Source organism: Triturus cristatus, chromosome 4_1, assembly GCF_964204655.1.
Source record: "Triturus cristatus chromosome 4_1, aTriCri1.1, whole genome shotgun sequence".
Classification (NCBI taxonomy): domain Eukaryota; kingdom Metazoa; phylum Chordata; class Amphibia; order Caudata; family Salamandridae; genus Triturus; species Triturus cristatus.
In genome coordinates, this window is record NC_140585.1 from 1,222,367,782 (window position 1) to 1,222,388,835 (window position 21,054).

General features: G+C 44.9%; 1 protein-coding gene across 1 annotated transcript in view; it reads right to left on the reverse strand.

Moving 5' to 3' along the window:
- MBD6 (methyl-CpG binding domain protein 6) overlaps nucleotides 1-18,101 on the reverse strand; it is a 212,170-nt gene extending 194,069 nt beyond the window's left edge. The window contains exon 1 of the mRNA XM_085654602.1: nucleotides 17,799-18,101. The gene's annotated coding sequence lies outside the window, so the exon portion shown is untranslated. The remainder of the gene's footprint in view (nucleotides 1-17,798) is intronic.
- Between the last annotated feature and the right edge of the window lie 2,953 nt (nucleotides 18,102-21,054).

A 21,054-nucleotide genomic window follows, 5' to 3' on the forward strand; every position in this document is an offset into this window, starting at 1 on the left:
TCTATCCATAGGTTGAACTCCTGATTGGCTCTCTCCACGTCCAAATGGACTGAGGGTTCAGTCTGCTTCAGGATGTTTGCCCATTTAGAGAGGTCAAGCTTGGACCAATGCCTAGCTAGCCCTTTGTGAGGATATGAGAAAGAATTAGACTGAGCCATCTTCCAACTAAAAGGAACCACCATATGGTCTGACCAGGGGACCGGGACAGGGGCTTCGGAAATGAGGCCAGGAATGTTACAGAAAATAGGGTCCATAAGGTTGCCCTTCGAATGAGTAGGATATAATACCTTTTGGCTTAAATCATAGCTACCCAGATCCTTTGTGACTTCAGAGGCAGCCCAATCCGAGTGTTTATTAAAGTGAAGATTAAAATCCCCCAGCACCAAAAAATTTGAGACAGTGGTGGCTACATCCATAACTGATTCAACCAGTTTTTCCTGAAAAAGCCCCAAAGGGCCCGGGGGGCGATAGATCAGGAAGCCTGAGAAGGAGGTGGCTGGGGAATGTGCACTCTCGCTATCCGAAATTGAGAACTCAAGTAAACGACATGTAATGTTATCCTTGTAAATGATAGCAACCCCTCCCCCCATCTTTACAGCTCTGTCCTTGTGCTGGATCAGATACCCAGGGGGCAGCGACCGCACAATATCAGGGTCTGAGGTAGGGCTCAACCAAGTTTCCGTGAGAAACAAGATATCCAGGGACTTGTCGAGAAGTAAGAAAGAAATCTCAACAGCATGTTTAGGCAATGAACGACAGTTTATTAATGCCATTTTTAAGTCCCGTTCACGTGGGCTTCTCGGCCTGTCACTCTCTGTAGTCCCGAATGCACAATGAGTACACGTGGATTGTCCACGGGCTAAGTTTAACGAATGGTAACAAGTCGGAAGTACATTGCCCTTTAATACTAATAGAGACTGACGCGAATACACAAGAGGTGGCATGCATACTGGGGCAGAGGATCCAAGCCCTGGGCCCGACCTGGCGCGAACGTGCGCAAACGGGCTTACCTCTGGCGCACCTCCGGCGCTCCCGCTGCGCTCGACCGCTGCGCGTATCCATGAGTCGTTTAAGTAGGCTGCTGACCTGACCACCGGAGCGCTAGAGCGCTGACAAAAATGGCGCTCCAAAACGGACCAAACCGGACCTTCCTACCCCCCAATATGGCGGCAATCTCGAACTCTACCGGGCAGGGACCCGCTCTAGAAGCGGTGGATGCAACGATTTAAAATGCAAGAAATGTGTAACTGGGGAAATAGCGCGGACATCCAATGCCACACAATAAAAGCAGGGCAAAACAAATGAAGCCCAACACAAATAAAAAACGAAGGGGTAATTTTAAAATATACCACAGCAGAGACTGTGCAATAGCGGCATGCAACCAGTAGCAAACAGCGTTTCCCACACCCAAGGGTGCCTTGTTCATTTATAATGTCAGTAGCATAAACTTGCATAAAAGCAGTGTGTGGAGTGCAGCAGTGTGCGGAGTGCAGCAGTGTGAGGCGTGCAGCAGTGTGAGGCATGCAGCAGTGTGAGGCGTGCAGCAGTGTGTGGCGTGCAGCAGTGTGTGGCGTGCAGCAGTGTGCCGCATGCAGCAGTGTGCGGCGTGCAGCAGTGTGCGGCGTGCAGCAGTGTGCCGCGTGCAGCAGTGTGCCGCGTGCAGCAGTGTGCGGCGTGCAGCAGTGTGCGGCGTGCAGCAGTGAGGCGTGCAGCAGTGTGCGGCGTGCAGCAGTGTGCGGCGTGCAGCGTGCAGCAGTGTGTGGCGTGCAGCAGTGTGAGGCGTGCAGCAGTGTGAGGCGTGCAGCAGTGTGAGGCGTGCAGCAGTGTGCGGCGTGCAGCAGTGTGCGGCGTGCAGCGTGCAGCAGTGTTTCGTGTAGCAGTGTGCGGCGTGCAGCAGTGTGCGGCGTGCAGCAGTGTGAGGCGTGCAGCAGTGTGAGGCGTGGTTTGTAAACAACAAGAAAAGCGGACATCAAAGGAAGGGTGGGAGGGAACGAGCATATGGGGTGTGAGTTATAACGAAAGTTAATTGTTGTAAGAGGGGATGCAGGAAGTGAGGCCGAGCACGCGCTGGCGAAAGCAGTCTGCTGCTTTCAAGACCGATGCCAGATGCCAGCTTCGCGCTTGAATGCCTCACATGCACTGGTCATAAACCGCATTCCTAAGGTCTTGTGCCCCTTACTAAATCTCTCTGAATGCGTGAGGCGGCGCACATGCAGGAAGTAGCTGGTGGCAAATGGAATGCGCGTGGTTGTGCGCGTAACCGCCACCCGATCCACCTGGGAAGCCTTTGGGAGCATTTTCTGAAGCCAGCCATACGCGATAGCCAGGCGAGACCTAAAAACAATGATAATTTTTAATTTTATATATTTTTTTTTAAATTGTAATACATATCATAGACCCCATTTCCTACAGATGACAAACTTCACCTAAAATGAATAATAAAAAAAAAATATATATATAAAAAAAAAAAAAAAAAAATGGTATATGCTGCTAACCTTGACAGCAGAGGGCTTGCCTGACACCATGATGGCCCCAGCCTGAGCGAGCTCCGGCGACCGCCTGTAGTATCCTGCAAGAATCAGCTGCATCCAGGCTAATAAGTAGGCGTTAAGCAGTGGCACAGGAGCGGTAGTGTGGAGTGTGTAAATCCTGCAACTTTGGCAGTCCTGAGTAGCCTCTCCATCCAGTGCTACCGAGTGGTAAAATAGCAGCCTACCTGTGGGCCTTGAAGGCGGACTGAGCAGTGGAGACAAAGTAACATCGCGCCGCCTACTGCCCGAGGTGCATGAAATGGGCTCTGCCTGTCTTACCCCGGTGGGTGACGCTGTGGGGCGCAGTGGCGAGGTGACGACTGCTGGCAGAGCGGCTTGTGGTGCTCCCCGCACACGCCGCTGCAGTACACTGGTGGTCCTGCCACGGTGCGCTACAGGCGTTCGGCCTGGGCGGCGGAAGACACCAGCCCCGTAATCATCCTGGGTGTGGCAGAGGCCCTGGACTCCCTCTGACTCGAAGTAAGTGAGCACCCCCCCAGGGGTCTCTGGTGGCCCTGTTGGGTGTGTGACAACGGGGGCGGTATGGCCTTACGGCTGTCCTGTACCTCCCAGGGTAGCCCGGCCGTGGATCGGAACGCCTTATCGTGGGGGCCATAAGATCAGGCAAGTGCGAAGTGGGTCACTGGCAGGGCCAATATTCGTGAGTACATGTGCATGCTGCAGAGTGTTTACCGGTGGAGACACTGTGCTGATTAATTTGGAGCAATAGTTGGTCCCCCCATGAATGGCAGCATAACTCTTTGGCAGGGCATAGGCAGTACTCGTTCAGTTGCTGTGTGTCGGCGCTTTGCACAGCCAGTGTTGGTCAGATAGCACACAAGGCTGCTATGGGGGTCCAGCACCCGACAGTGTGGAGGCCATGGGGAAGGTTGACAGGACACAACCTGAGATACACTTTGACAAACGCAAGTCGGTCAGAAATAGAGAGGAAGACCCAGACCTATTGCCCTCCAAGCATGGGAGCAAGTCAGCTGCTTCAGGGTAAGATTTTCTCCACATCCTTGCAACAATGCAGCAGAGCTTGGCATAAATCGATGGTAAGATTTACACTCTGTCTTATCGTTTAGACCATATGTCCGAGCGCGTGGACAAACATGCTGAAAGGCTCGATATGGCGGAGCGCAGGATATCAGAAGCAGAGGACGCACAGGTTGAGATGGGAATAGCGCAGAAACAAATGGCGAAACTAAGGGCAAAGATGCCTGACAAAGCCGAAGACCTGGGAGCGCACTCTCGGTGCAACAATGTGCGTATTTTTGGCCTACCCGAAACCACCGTCACTGGGAGCATGGAACTATTCGCTGAACAACTACTAGTGTCCCTGCTGGGCCATGAAACATTCTCCGCGGTGTTTGTCATTGAGCGCGCTCATCGATCACTGGGCCCCAGACCGCATCCCGGGTCGCCCCCTGATTGGGCGAATACTAAACTACAGGGACAGGGATGCTGCATTGTGGCGTGCCAGAGAGTTATAAATGCTTAAATATGAGGGATCAGAGTTGGCCCTTTTTCCGGACTGCACCCCACAGGTGCAGGAAGCACGCAAGCAATTCAGACCCATGAAGCGCAAACTAAGAGAGCTGCAGTTGTAATACGCAATGCTTTACCCTGCCAGGCTCAAGGTGAACTTTGTGGGCATGTCCAAAATATATAGCGACCCTAAACAGCTGCAGCAGGACCTCAAAGAGCACAGTAAAGATAAGCTACAGAAACCTGCACAGTCACCAACGGCAGCAAGCGACGATGCACTAGAGCTCACAGAGCAGGAGATTCAATTAGACCCAGGCACCTCAGCATCATAAGCGAAAGACAGCTCACAAGATTGCATTATAGCCACGACGGACAACTATCGGAACTGGGACCCACTTGTTCCACGGCTGCAACACTGCAGAGGACTAATAAAACATATAAACACTGCACTCATATATAGATGAAGTATTTATAGGCCTGGACAGAAACTCATCACATGGGCGGTCATAGGCCATCAGAAAACACCTAAGGTTTGTCACACCTTGGGCAGTATTTCTGGGGTAATTCTTTCACTGGGGTGGGGGTAAGTTATGATGTCTTAAGTGAGCCATGTCATACTGTTTGGCTATGGTTGGGGGGTGGGTTATTTTAGTTCAGCAGTTAGCAGGCAGCAATTGTCACATCTCCAGGATCTGCGCACGACACGTTACATGGTCGCACACGCTCAACATGTGTCAGTATGTACATGCAGACTATGCACATGATGCAGGCCACCAACGCTAACGACCATATCAAATTTATGTCCTGAAACGTAAGGGGCCTTAACGACCACAGAAAAATTTGCAAAGTAGTGGCCTATTTGCAGAGACACAGCAGGGACATGGCTATACTCCAAAAAACTAATCTTACCCCAAGTTCCGGACTGTTGACCCCTAGAAGAATGAAAGGCGTGTGCAGTTCTGCCGGTTTCTCATTCCATGCTAGAGGAGTACTGATCTGGGTACGCAGAAACTCAGACCTACAGTTACAAGTAGTAGAGGTAGATACAGGGGGCAGGTACGTGTTGGTTAGATGCCGCAAAGACAGTTTTAACGTGCTGCTGGTGGGCGTCTATGGGCCGAATCATATTGACCCACAATTTTACCATGCACTACAAGACAAGATTACGAGGCACTCTAATATGCCAATACTTCAACTGTATACAGAACCCAGACTTAGACAGATCGAAAGGCGTCCCCAGACAGCCAACTCGCGTTGCTAGCGCCATAACCAGTATTGCAGAGGATCTTGCTGACGTCTGGCGCCACCACTCTCCCCTGGGTAGAGAATATATGCACTATTCTTCAGTACACGACACACACACTAGAATAGATTACTGGTTTGCATCACGCGAGTTGCTCCCCTTTATAGAGGATTTATACATTTAGCGCCAACACTATCAGACCGCTCACCTGTCATGTTAAGTATCTCACATACCAACATGCACCGAAGAGAGCGCACATGCGATACCCACAATACTCTTTGCTGGACACTGTTTTCTGGGCTGAACTGGGCAATGCGATTGACAAATTCTTCACCACAAATTTGGGTAGCGTACCCACTATGTGTTCCATTTGGGAGACTTTTAAACTCTATATAAGAGGAATGGCGATCTCTAAACACGCGGGAGTCCTAAAATCTATCCGCACTCAACTACAGAAGGTAGAGACAATGCTTAAATATCTGGAGAAGAGACTTCAAGATAGTGGGGATCCCTAGTTACTATCACAAATCAGGGCGCAAATCGGGGCAGACGCTTAAGTTAAACACTTAGGGAAATATGCCACGGCCAGGGTGTATGCGGAGGATGACAGACCCAGTGCCACATTGGCAGCGTTAATAAAACCCACCAGGAGTGACAGGAATATCTCACAAACATATATTGAGCGTTGTGAATTGGTAAGCAGCACACCTGAGATAGTGGAGGCTTTTGGTGACTACTACACTAACATGTACACCTCTAGGGAGTCTACAGCATCAGTCAGATGAAGAGTATCTCGCTCATATCGCGATTAAATGGTTAGAGAATACAGACAGAGAGAGGCTTATATCCCCTTTCCAACCAACTGAAATTCTGGCAGCATTGAAGGAAATGCCTAATGAGAAGGCCCCTGGGGCAGATGGCCTAATGGTGGCCTTTTACAAAGCATACCAGGACAAACTGCTTCCACAACTAGTGAATCTCTTCGAAGAGATGGCAAAACAGAGGATAATGCCACCATCAATGCGAGAGGCCACTCTGATTATTCTATTTAAACCGGGTAAAGGTCCAGATCACTGTTCTTCCTACAGACCCTTATCCCAACTTAACGAGGATACCAAACTGTTTGCCAAGATCTTGACGAATCGGCTGGTGCCTCTACTACTGAAGATGGTGGGGCCGGAAAAGATAGGGTTTGTGCCCGGGCGTTACCTAACATGAAATTTGAGAACTCTATTTGGCACCATAGCAAGAATTAACCCAAATGTCAAAGCAGCTGTTCTATTTATAGACATCGAGAAAGCTTTCGACTCAGTGGAGTGGAGGTTTCTGTATGCAGTTCTAAGGAGGATGGGTGTGGGGGACGTTTTCTAAAAACTAGAGGAGGTCTTGAACGCCCACCCTGTGGCGCACGAGCGGGTTAACAGCGCTTTGTCACGGCCGGTGGCCATTGCCAGAGGCACAAGACAAGGTTGTTCCCTTTCCCCATATGTTCCCTGCACTATAACCTGACTATCGCAGCTTACACAGATGACACATTACTTTATATACGTAATCCGGAGCTCAATCTCAAACCTATGCTCCAGGAGGTGGAGAGACTTGGACAACAATCAGGTTTATTTATCAACTGGCAGAAGTCGACAATTTTTCCCCTCACAGCAGCCACTGCCCCCATCCATACCAAGTACCCTTTAGAGTGGAGCTCCGACCCAGTAAGATATCTAGGCATAAAGATTCATTCTGACCCCGAGGTAGTAATGTCCAAAAATGCGATACAAAAAACTAACAGAGGCAATTGATAAGTGGATTAAACTCCAATTGTCTCTTGTGGGCTGCATTGCAATAATGAAAATGGTAGTGCTTCCACGTTTCCGTGTTAGGGCTCGCGCCTGCGTTGCAGTGCGTAGCACTGCTCGCGCAGCGTTTGCCCTTTTGTAGGGGGTTTCAAAATGTACCTAGAAATGGCAAACGCTCGTGCGTGTGCTTTTTCTTTTGTGTTAGGGGATCGGCTTGTGCTTGCATTTCACAAACAGAGCACGCAATAGGCCAAAGGCGGGCGCATTGCACTGCCCATGGCCTATTGGTGTCTGGTACGTGCACCGGCCGTCATGTGGTTTCAATTATCGTGCCCAGACTCAGGAGCGATAATTGAAGCCACATGTCTCACTGTGGCGCGCGCGCACCACTCCCGGGCTTCTTTTTGGATCCATTTCACGGGGAAGCAAGTAAATGAAAGAACCGCTGACATCTTGATCTGTGTTGGAGTTGCATTAATATAGCTCTTATTACCCGCTATGAGGCACTGGAGAGCTCGCTGAATGGGTAGCATACTACAGCAAGGAGTGTGCTCGGAAGAAATGTTGGATGTGGCAATTGTTTTGGTGGTTTGCGTGATGAGTAGTCTAATGTACTAATCGTGTCGCTATGGTAGTGTAACTGTTATGTCTGTAGTGGAATGAAGTAGGGTGAAGAGTGTTTCACATGTTTGTTCTTGTGTACTATGGGATACCAGTTGTGGCACTTTTCCAAGTGTGGCTGCTGGAATAGCCTTTAGTTACATTTTGGAAACATTCTAAGAAGGACGCTTTCTTTAAAAATATTCTACCTTCGAGGAGCTGCGGGGAGTGAGTCCGTTAGTAACCGACCATCTGGAATTTTCACCTGGATGAGAGAATAGGTCTCATACTGTGCTACAATGGCAGCAAGAATCAAGTGTTGGCAGACTGCTTGTACCTCTCCCGGCTCTCCTTTTTTTTTTTTTTCTCAAGATTTTTATTGAGTTTTCAAAGCAGTGCACCACAAAACCAATACTACATACAATAGCATTGTATAGGAGACCCAACCATCGATGTACATGTCAGGAGAAATCGGTTCATCCATGCTTCCTCCCTAGTTCCCCCGCCCACCACCCTCTCTACACCCACCCGCCCCGTCAGTGTGCCCGCAGCAACCCCTCCTCAACCTCTACATGTAGAGCCCCGCAGTCCAAGAAATCCTAACTCAAAACAACCTCTCCCAGCTCTCACAGATGGAGGAGACTGACATGGGTTCGACTGACCAGAATGGTTCAGCCCATGGTGAGGGCGCGGACCCTACCATTTTGACAATCAACGCAATATCTCACCTGGTCAATATCCTACTAGCTTGGGGAGTGCCCAAGGCAACGTTTTGGCATCAACCTTTGCAAAGGTACTTCCACGTGCCATGCCTCTGCTGCAGTGCAGAGCAAGCCCTCTATCACGCAGCACAGATGTTGAACTTGTGCCAGGTGCTGTCCCTTGCGGCACCGGGTGCCGCAGAGCACACTCCTTGGGGAGGGAGGGGATGCCTGCGGCGAGGGCACTGCTTTAGTATTCTTAGTGGAAGGCATCGGGCTCCTGTAACTTTAACAGTGGGACGCGCGCGTGTAACAGACGGGGGCAGTAGTGCGAACCCCCAATGACTGCAGTCCTCATGCAGCTACCAATGCGGGGCATTTGTCTCCTGTTCTATACCTTGAGAGATGCTGTTAACCAACGCCCGGCTAACTCCAGGGCTTTGGCGTTGAGGACCATAATGGATGCCGGTGCTGTCCAAATTAAGTAAAAGACAAATTATGCAGCACATTTTGTGGTAGTATTATTTAATTACTGTCATTTTTAAAATGATTAACACTGTTTGGATGCTGGTTTCACCTCATTAGTACCAGTATACCATCCAGATGCAGTAATAATAAACAGAAAAGCCACCAATGAACCTTTGCGAAGGTACTTCCACTGCACAACAAAACGTGTTGCTGCATATTTGGTAACTTTTGCAGATTATACAGCAGATGGTGGCTTATATGGCAAATGCGATAAATTACTGTGTATATGCGGAAAACGCAGCAGCTGCGCATTCACATAATTCCTGTGGCCATTCTTATATTTGTATCTTTCACTTCTGTGTTAGAGAGAGTATGGCATAGTTTGTTCTAAATCTCGCTAGAAACTCTATTTCTTTCCATTGCCCTGAATTGACAGTTCCGACCGAACCGTCGCATTATTAAAGTTTGAGCTATTGGTGTTGCATTATTTAGCAATGCCAATAGCTCAAACTTTAATAATGCGAGCCCTATTGCATTGCAAATGCTTGTTCTCTTTGCCAATATCCCCATTAGCTTACCTAGGTCTTTTTTCCACAACCTACACATACTACTAACGCGGCTCGCCAGGGCCGGAAATCAGCATTGTGTTAAATGGGACATCTTAACAAAACCGTATTTAGAATGGGGGTTGAACGCTCCAGATTTAGAGATATACTACAGGGCTTCACAAATACTGCACGCGCACTACTGGATACATGGTCCACATAACCTGCCACAGCAGGAAAACAACCTTAACAACGCGGTCAAAACACTGCAATACATTTACATTGCTGCTTTTACAAAGAAGGTTGTTACAATGACTTGCGCTGGATGGCGCTATAGACTAAGGAATAGTGTGATTTGCTATTCCAACACCTTCCCTACTGTACGTAGGCTGGAGTTGGAATAGTAAATCATACTATTCCTAAGTCCAGCGCAAGTCGTTGTAACGATTTGCGTTGTAAAAACAGCGATGTAATGTACCGCAATCTAAATGATCGCGTGATAACATCATACATCTGCCACAGCATTATATTCAAAGTAACATGGTCTCCCCTACCCCTCTCCTGAAATTACTGATTGGTGGATCGCTGGGTAAGCCCTGCATAATAGACCCGGGAGGGTGCACAGGGTCTAAACTACAGAGAATTGCAGTGACCCAACAATTTAAGTCAGTATACTCTCCTATACAGTGGTGTGATTGGTTCCTGCTCTGTAACGACAGGGCAACATTGCAAACACTACATAAACTACAGATAGTGCAGATGGGGGACCTATTTCTGGATGGCGTAGTGAAAACGAGGGACAAGCGACCTCCCAGGCCCCTAGGGTGACAACGCTAGATGCTTACCAGTACTACAGAGTGTGTCAAGCGCTGGGCGCGACTTTGGGGGCTGACACGACTGAACCACAAGAAATTAATTCGTTGACATTTCTGTTACAATCCCAATCCCCATAACATAGAATCATAATACTCATGCCCTCATTAAAGAGCTAACAACTCTGACAAAAAGCTAATTCCAACAGGAATAGGAAGTCGGATTAGGCATAGAAATTACTGAGGCACAGTTGACCCACTGCTTTAATAACACAAAGTCCATTTCCCATAATAGGCGACATAGAATAATCCACTTTAAATATCTCCGCACAGTATATTATACTCCGGCACATCTATATAAATATGGGCTGAGGGCAGACGATAAGTGCATAAGATGCAAAGCTGCAGGCGCTAATTTCACACACTTGGCGTGGGACTGCCCCAGGGTCCGAGACTTTTGGAGCGAAGTGTTCATTGCATTAAAAGAAATCCTGGAGCAGGCATTGCCAGAAACACCATTAGTTGCCTTCCTAGGATATGATAAGCATATACAGAAATCTGGTCTCAGACTGGCTGCCATCTGCCTATTACTAGCGAAGCGAAGGATTGCGCCGAGATGGATGCGTGGTCCCTTACCCAAGCTGGCAGACTGGCACACAGACCTGGCTTATTGTTATACACAGTCAGATAATTACAATGCATTAATGCCCGATAAGTGTCTGTCTAAAGATCTTTGGTGGCCATATCAAGCGTACTGGTTGAAGAAAGCTGCAGAGGACACTACACAAGTAGAGCAAGACAGAGTGGGTGTCGGTTGAAACAACACTTACACTTCTTTCTTTTATATTTATTGTGTGTGCAGATGACATTGTATTTTATACATACTACTTGCACTACTGAAACGTTTCCTTAAAACTTAAATAAAGTTTTGTTTTTTTTTAAACCTTGACAGCAGAAAAACTTAAAAGCACCTGAAATGTTTGAACTAACAAAGGAACAGATGTTACTCGCAGGGTATGCCAACAGCTTCATCTGCACCATGGAATCTATCATTAGGAAGAGATAGAAAGCCAAGAGTATATGAATAAGAGTATATGAATAAAAATAAAAGCTTTATTGTGCGATTACATAAAATCTTTCCAAGCATTTTTTGTATAAAACACATCGGAAGTTAAAATTATATAACCACTAACGTTCCCTTAAGCGATTTTAAAAGATAAGCATGTGCGATGTTAATGAGCATACATACTATTAAAAGATGTAGCAATTTAGACTAATAGCAATGAGCCAAATGACATTTCTAACGTATACTGGGTGCAGGAAGGAAGGTTCTAAGGTTATTCTATCAAATGCATCGTGGCAAGTTTCCCTATTGACAAAAACCTATCTAGCAGTGCTTTAACAGCGATATAAAGTGCAAGGTGCTAGTGTATTTAAAGTGTTCCGCGCTAGTGCAATTATGAGTAAGCCTGCTTTACAGTCAACTAGCTAGGTACCCTATTATCTGATCTTGGCCAAGGGGCACTAGGCTTTATGACACGCACTTACAGCCTTGCCGGACCTAAAAGTAAAGAAGTTCACATCTTTTGCAAGCAGTAAAAAAAGCCAATACTCCAGGAGTAGTGGCAAGCACTTACAACTTTGCTAGAACTAACGATCAAACAGGTAGTAAAAAAGACAAATATGCTCTAGGTATTGTAGCCAGCACTTACTCCTTGCTGGACCTAAAGATAAAGGAATTCACATTTTAAGCAGGTAGTTAAAGCCAATAGGCATTTCTGGCTTGTTCTAGGTACGAAAGATCAGATTCGAAGGCTGTTCTATAAAGTGCCAAACTAGTACCGATTGGTGTGCAAAGTGCCCTGTTAGCTGAATCCAGGCCCACTGTGTCAAAACAGTGCAATAAAGTACTACGTGCTAATACAATAAAGATGAAACATGCTGGGCAATCAGCTAGTGAAGTGGCTTGTTGTCTATTATTAGTTAAATATTCTGGTTAATGATGTCCCCGGTTCAGGCTCCATGTTTTTATGAGACAGTCGTGTTTGGTCATCTTGCATTCTGTAGCAGCCTTCTAGCTTTCGAGAAGAATATGCCAATTCGGACTAGGTCCTTTGGTACTGCTGCAGTGTTGATGAACGTCAACGCCTTTTTGCTTGTTCTTATCCCACCAAATTTGCTTCAGATAAATTAGCCTCTGAGGAGCACACCCAATCAACAGTATATAATGTGTTCTGCAGATTGAGAATGATAGTGGCACAAGCTAACTGCCCATGCACTGGAGCAAGATTCTTCCAGTAGGACCGATATTCCCATATAGGCGTTGTTAAGAGCCTGGTCAGCAGTATATTTTTAGCACTTGTCAGCCCAACACAGCCTTCAAATATGGTTGGCAGGAGTTAGCTTCATGAGATGTACTAAGACCCCCTACTCCCGGAAAGGTTTCGATTTGTTTTATATTGCGGTCTCTTGAAACCCGCTTGCCTTGCTCTTTTAAGGTTCTCTAAGTGATCACATGTTGTACTTGAATCTATTAAGTCAATCGGGGCCAGGTTTAAGGAGGCTCTTGCGTTGCCAAGGAACTTCGACCAACTACTTCTTTTGTCTAGAAATATGGTGTTCAGGGCACCTTGCAAGGAATCCGAATCTGCCCTGGTCACCCGATGATGGAACTTAATGATATCCTTTTTCAATTCAATGTCCATATTCACCAGGTCGAATTCTAGATGAATCAAAGTGCACCAGGTGTTTTAAGGGATGTTAAATATTTTCTGATATGATGCTGTGTGACAACGCTCTAATGGCTTGGTGATCCTGCCGCGGAAGGCAAGGTGCCCATAGATTATGGCAGGTGGCTGTTCAGATGGCCTCATCCGAGCGGCTTTGTAAGTTATGATTTAGTTTGGCTAAACCATAGGTTATTTTAGATGCTTTTTCTGTCGCTGTTGCAGCCTGCTATGAGGTTTTGCCTTTATCTGACAGCCAGACACCAAGATAGTTATATTTGCAAGTTGTGTATATTTTTAAAAAGCCTAGATGCCAATACAATTGATGCTTCTTATATCTTTAGCCAAAAATCTGAACTTTTGTGTTGGTAATGTTTGGGTGCAGTGCACTGTGTGTATTATATACGTAGAGTGTGTTCAAAGCTTGCTTCGTCCCCACACGGGTTTGGTCCAGCATCACAAGATCGTCTGCATACCATATAATACGAAGTTTCATCTGACCTAGTTTCGGTGGGAATAAGTTTCCTTTCAGCAGTTCCCGCACCGAGGTCAGCGGTATATAAATTAAACAAAGTGGGTGTGATAACACAGCCCTACTTGAGCCTTCTGTTGGTATAGATATTTTACGTTGCATGGGTCTGCATTATTTTGACTCGAACCCAGGTGTCAGAGTACAGCGATGTGATAGCCCGCAAAGGTTGCCTGGGTATGCCCCACTTCACCCGTTTTTTTCCAGAGGATATCGCAATTAATTCCGTTGAACACTGCACTATAATCTAATAAGAAGCAGGCATATAATGGGAGGTGGTAGTTTCCATAGCCTTTGCACTCAGATAAGAGAGAGTGATCATGTTGCCCATAGTAGGGGAGTTTGGCTGGAAGCTCATCTGACAGTTTGGTATAATTTGATTTCCATTGATCCAATCTTCCAGCTTGTGTACCAAATGATATCCATTCCACCCTACTATGTAACAACTTTACATCTTGCGGCCCTTTCAGCTTAGACCTCCCAAAAAACATTAAAACAGCCTTATTCACTGGTCCCTGCTTTGATCCTTTCTGAAATCAAGAGTTCAACTTACTTCAAAAGGGTATTTCAGAGTCTCAGTCAATTAAGCCAAATGTCCCTCAATTTATCCTTCCCTACCCAGGGAAGCCATACAGTTTTTACCTAGCACACTACAGAAAAACATGTAGACCACTCAATTCTAAAAGGATCAAATTGGCATTGGAAATCCAGTGGTGAGGTCATCTGGGTGGACGTTAGAAACCCATAATAAGAGCTACAGTGTAATGTATTCTGGGTGCAATCATAAAAAATACAGATTGAAATTTCAGACTATTGGGAAAAGTGTAATGAGCAGGTAGTCTTCACAAAGTGAGGGAGCACCATAATGACAAGCTACAGACACTAACGCATATGGCACAAAGTAGATACACATACATGGTGCACATAGACAAATTTGGTATTTGAACATGATAGTTTGAGGACATAACTTGAAGTCTACTTGATGAGTACACAATCCCTCTGACGAAAAAACCTTTAGGCCTGAAATGCATTGGGGATTGGTGTGGGGGAGTGCTGGGTTGTAAAACGATATGCTAATGATGGAATTTAAGAAATGAAGTGGTTACACACCTGGAGGTTTGTCATACTGTGGTAACGAAAAACTAATAAAATGAATGATTTATGAAAATCAGAGCTTTTTGGTTATTAAGACGGATGAAATGGAACTATGATAATATTGATTAAGGAAGAGGAGACACCTCGCAATACCTGAAGCAGTGCTTAAGGCGAAGCGAGTAGTTTTCTATACGTGCATATGGTGGTAGCACACAGAGAAAAACAGGGTTGGTCCTTATGCCTGATAAAACCAAAGTAGTCAACTTTGTAAAGGGATAAAAGACATACGACTGTGGCAGAAGTTGAGATAGGTAGGCGGGCAAAGCACATTTAGCAATTAACTCTAAAAGGACTAGGTCCTAGGAGGTCTGTTGTTTTATTTTCGGTTGTAAACATACATTTATAATCGTATATAAAAGCAAAACGTGGTTATAAACAGCATATGAAGTAGAGATGGCACATGTGATTGTGTTTTGAATACTGGCGAAAGTGCAAAATATTTTCTGGGTCAATTGGGGACACAAAGTGGAAAACCTGTTGGAGCGATGATACTCTATCTGCAAATTTTCTTGGTTCAATGAATGACCAATGGAACGCCAATGCTCTTCTTACCAAAATACAGCATTACATTGTTTTGCAACCCGAAAGTGATGAATGAACTGTTAGAGTTCCCTCAAACCACATTTTAAAAAAAAAGTGAGATCAGCTGGTAGACTGGGATGTACAAAAAGGCTGACATGGAATCCTCGCCTTACACTCTGGGCTCCAGGAAGCTCATAATAGAGAAAACTCAGAGAGGTAGGATAAATGAATGGTAGAAACCATACGAACAATTAATTATGAGTAGATTACAAAATGAAGTATATACATAAACCTTTGGAATTCATAAGTATATGCATGTCCTGTCAAATCAAAATCCTATCTGAATAGCTTAGATTCAAGAGCAAGGCGTGGCTGTGTTCATCTGTAAAAGGGGCAAGTTACGTTTTGCAACTGTGAGGAGTAAACTATTTGATCTGAGTCGTATATCACCAAAACTGGTACTTTAATGTATGATGTTAAAATCAACAACACGAAAATGGTTTGTATGACATATTAATGGTCCTAAACGTCCACAAGACATGGACAAATAACAATAACCATCCAATGTAAGACATTATTAGACAAAACACACACATCCAGCACAACATAAATATACAATATTGTTAGTTATTTTCAGGCTCACAAAATCATGCAACCACAACAAATACAAGAAACACTAACCAACTAAAGAGTATGTTAAACAGAAAACCAATCATGCACCGTACACAATCCGGGTAGGTCATGGATATCACTGCTTGCTAATATGACCCACTGACTCCAGTTAGCGCACACTCATGTAACACCATGCCGGACAGTATGCAAGCCAAATAATTTAGATACCAGCAAGCTTTTTGGACAGCACTCTGTCCACATCCATCAAACCTTATAATTAGCAATGAGCAGCATGCCCCAAATGTAAACAATAACAAAAATACAAATATGCTATATAACACATCAGAAACCAAATTAGACTTTGATCTGTAACGAAACCCTCAAAACCAGGTTTGTAAAGAAGCAGACTGTTAGTGCTGTGAGGCCATACCAATGGCAGCACACACGCTATAATAATGCAAGCAACATAACAACTGTTATTAGACAGGTAGTAAGTAGACCGTGTCCACACACGAATTACACCCAAAGAGGGTGTGTATTCTTACTCACAAAATGTCCAGACAGTGAAACTGAGAGCATTCTGACTTCTACAAAATTCGAGAAAGCAGTAACACTGCGAAATTAATAAATGAAACGAGTGCAGAGTACTATTAAACGTACTATACTTTCATTGCATTATCACATTCACAGCAAGGCACTTTCACTGCCTATTTACCAACAATTTCAGGTGACAGATATAATGTACCATCATGTTAAGGAGCAGTGTTTCCAGTAGAGGTTCTTCATTAATAAAAACATATACTACAAATAAACAAAAACACTCAAGGTGCACAGCAGAAACACAGAGCATGAACAAACTGGCACGTAGACTGTATAAAGAGATAGGAACCCACAGAGTACTGTAGACACATAGAAAGTACAGCATACCAACATAACCCAGACACACAGAAAATGCACAACTAACACACAATAAGAAAATACTGGAAAAAAGCACTCACTAATAAGATAGTTAAACAGAAAGCGGGCAGGGACAACACTCAGACTGCACACAATGACATGCAAAGGATGAAAAGATTGACACACACCAAGAATACAAAAGATGCACACGCTCAGTTCAGACTGGAAACAGAGAAGCTTAAAAGAAACAGACAGTGACACGCTAAGTAGTGATTGTGACACACCGGGGGTAAAAATAGTACACACAGAGAATATAGACAATGCCACACAAATGGGGACATTCACTAAATCAATACTTTTAGCCAGTAACATACAGAGTGTATACAATGAAATACAAAACATCTCACAGGTTGAAGAATAGCAAATCCGTAGTCTGCACAGCAATTACACATACATGGATAAACAATAGGTGCAGAGCGCCTCAGTATGCATGCACATACTGCAAAAGATATGGCTAAAGTATCAAGATTTGGACTCAGTGTCACCTGGACAACGGTTTTCAGTATGGCGATTTAAACAGATTGGTGCATTGTGGCTAGATGACTGGTTTGACTCCAATAAACCAACTAAGGTAACATAGCTGAAAGAAATTACTGTCTATATGAAAATCCGTTACTGGAGAACTACTAGCACACATAGCCGTTATGACACAGGCAAGGCGCTGTCATTGCCACACAGATAGTGGTGACAGTGACACACGCACGTGCACAGTGTTCACATCATTTAAACGGAGGATGAAAACTACACACATATAAACGTAGGTTGAAAACTAACACATTCAATGGAAGACATTAACACCCAGAGTACATACACATGGGAGTCCAATACAAAGACACGCTAGGTTCACGCACAGGATAGAGAGAGGGACACACAAAATGCACATGCTATATTACAAACACATCGGATGCACACACTGAAATATGCGCACTTAGTCGAAAGTGACGACAAATATATATACATGTGGTGCAGTCAATCAAATACATGGGTGTTGACATAAACAGGGTGAAGAACGGTGAGCTACAGGACCCTAGATCTCAGTACCCCATGGCTGCCCGTACTTGTGGCATCCCTTACAACTCTGTTAGTGGGTGCTCGTGGCACACTTGCACTCACCTCTGCCGCCCTGGGAGAGATGTTAAGGGCCTTGCAGGGGTCTTCTTCTTCCTTCTCCTCCCCCCTCCTCTTCTGGCCTTTAAAAACAAAGGGCAGTAAAGGCTGTGCCAAACCTGCTGCTGCCCCTGGGGAGGGAGGCGGGGGCTTGATTCCTCTGTAGGAGGTACACGAGTCCAGCACGAATCCCAGGAAGAATGCAGATCATCAGAATACCCCCGGCTGCTGTTTTCTTTTTTTCCCTTTTCCTGGGATCCACAGCCCACAAAATCATGGAGTTTCCTCTTGCGCATGCGTACTGTCTACCGAGCAAAAAAGGGGCAGCCCTGGGGATTCCTTACCCACCATGCAACGCGAGCGACTCTTGGGAGCCACAGGGAGAATGAGGAAAGAGGAGGAGGAGGGAGAGGTAAAAAAACACCAGAAGACACAGCCAATGTTAAGCTTATTTAATCAGCTGTGCGGGAGGGACACTGCTACTTGCAAAGCAAATTTGATAGATACCCTTTTAACGTTGTAACATATTCAGCGACAGAAACATTAATTAAATGTTAATTGAATAAGGACACTTGGTAATTAAGAAACAAAGTAGTAGTTTGAAGTTTTTTTTGTGTGTCCCAGTTTTATATTATTTTGAAGTATAACAGATTTTAGGTCGTTTAGTCGTTGAACATTGTGTTTTCATCGTGACAAACTATAATTCGCAATCTGGCTTTTAAAACACTCTTATTTTCTGCCGACAACGTAGACTTCTGTGGACTTGAAGTGATATGATCTGTCATCCACTGGAACTGTGATATTGCAAAGATGGCAGACATATTTTCCACACCAAGGCTAATTCTACGTCCACATTTATTACTCGTTTAGTTTGTGTTATACGTGGAGTATTACATCTAAGCAAAAAACTGTGAGAAGTGTGCATACCTTAAAAAGATTATTTTCGCAAATGAAAACGGGAATGTTAAAATGTTCACTAAATGTCTGATAAACATACTTTTTTATACATGTCTTTTCAATCAGTCAACAAATGGCATAAACTAACTAGGAGTTTCTATTTCGTTCGTGAAACTATTTTAAAGTAGCTCTAAACATAAAAATTGTTTGTGCATTTTTTTTGGTTATGTTCTTTACTATTGGCTCTGTTATAAGACCCGTCGTGGATACGTACGCGGAGGACGGAAGAGGTCATTACGCGTGTACGGCAGTTAAACGTGAAGACGGCGGAAGGATTGAGATGACAGGACGATATAAAATGTCAACCATCTTGTAATGGACATTGCGCGTGTACATTTTAATAACAACTCAGTATTTTAAAGGAAAAATACGAGTATCTCGGATCATGTTTTGTTTTTTCAATGATACTGTGCGACAGGAATATAAATATAAAAACAATGTGTTCTTTTGCATGGCAACTTAACAAACTAACCTAATGACGTATGTAATTATCACCAAGGTGATACATTAATCATTGAAGGAAACACAAACACGCAGGACTATTCACGAGGATAAATATCCCAAAGATCTGCAAAATTTCAGTAGCCGAAGCTGTTCGAAAAGCTCATTTTCGGCTGACACGGCCCTACAATAGTGACATTTGGTAGTCCGTCGTCCATTTCTAAAAAAAAAAAAAAAATTACGTTGGGTCCATCTTTTCAAGCGGGGTGTAACGACAGTAACCTGGGCAATACACTCAATACTTTGACAAAAGAGTGTCCATTTGAGAATCTAGCCTTATTTATTCAATAAAGGTGCATACGCCATATAATCTTACCCAATAGTATTTCTTACTAACATGATTACCTCTACTTCCCTAGTCCTCATCTCACTACAAATGAGGTGGTGTAACCTCATGGCAGGAACAAAGCAGGTGCATATTTACATAGCGCGAACTCGACCCGAAGGTATTGGAGCGCTTTACATGAGCACAGTATTTACATTACACATTCAGGCACAGGGAGATTAAGTGATTTGCCCAGAATCACAGGATGTGGATGCGACCTCGAGGCTCGAACTCTGGTTTCCAGCACCAAAGTTGGCAGTTTAAGCCTACGGACCACATCCCTCCCCCATTGAATGCTAGCAACCCTGGGTGTCATAAAGGGAGCTGGCATCCCTGGTTCCTCCTATCTTATCTTCCTGTGTTGACTGGAGGAAGAACAAAGGAGGTCCCTGCAGGAATCTGGACTTTAGTGGGACATTGCTTGCCTCCCTGGCTGGGTCTCCGGTGAGCTTGCAGCCGTTGTGGGAGAAACATTTGCTGAAAGGTTCTTTTGGTGCTTCTTTTCCCTGGGATGGCATTTGTAGTGTCTTCCCCAGGTCTGGAGCATGCAGATAAATTACACCACACAGAAGCTGTAGTTAAACACTTCTTTATTCCTCAGCATACACTCAACACTGTGCATTATCTCATACTCCACATTAACCCCACTCTCCACCTTTCCGCATGTGATATAGTTCCTGTTCAGAGTCCGCCCTAAAATCACAAGGGTCCCGATGATACATCTTCCTCTTTTGGAAAAAAAAAGTGGTGGACATTATGAAAATCACATTTATTCAATCAATTGGCGAGGTGATCACACTTGTTGGCCGTACCGAGTGATCCAAGACGATCAAGGTCCACCCTGATCGGACAACGGTGGCATAGGCTTAGGTGCTAAAGCCGGACTTGCTGACAGGGCAGCCTTGCCCATGACTTTAGGACTCAACAAGCATTGTGATAGGTGTTTGAACTGTGACGTGTCCCGAGTGATAGATTGTCCAGGACGATGTGCTGTTATATGACCCTTGCACGCCACAACCTGCAGAGGATCAGCGGCAAAAGGAGTGTCTGTTTTCCATCATCATTTCGATTTAACCAATACCCAACCTCCTTTGTCAAAGACTGTCTCCAGGGCATGACGACGCTGATCATCACATTTTTTCGCTTTCCTTTTTTTAAGTTGCGTCAGTGTCTTGAACTTGGTCAGTATTCACTGATCAAGCCAAGGTCCACTGAGGTAGTTTTGTTCTGATGGCTCTACCAAATAGCAAGATGGCTGGACTCTCACCAGTGATGCAGCTGAGTTTACCAGCTCTATACATACATACACACAACATTCATTTGGGCCCATAAACATTCATACATTCAATGAGCTAGCAAATATCCGCTGGTCATCAATTTTGTTTACCTTAGAGAACCTTTACACCAGTATTTTTATCACCCCTGTCTCTTAAGTAATGTACCTGTCGAAAGATCTAGTAGTAGATTAGAATAGGGAGG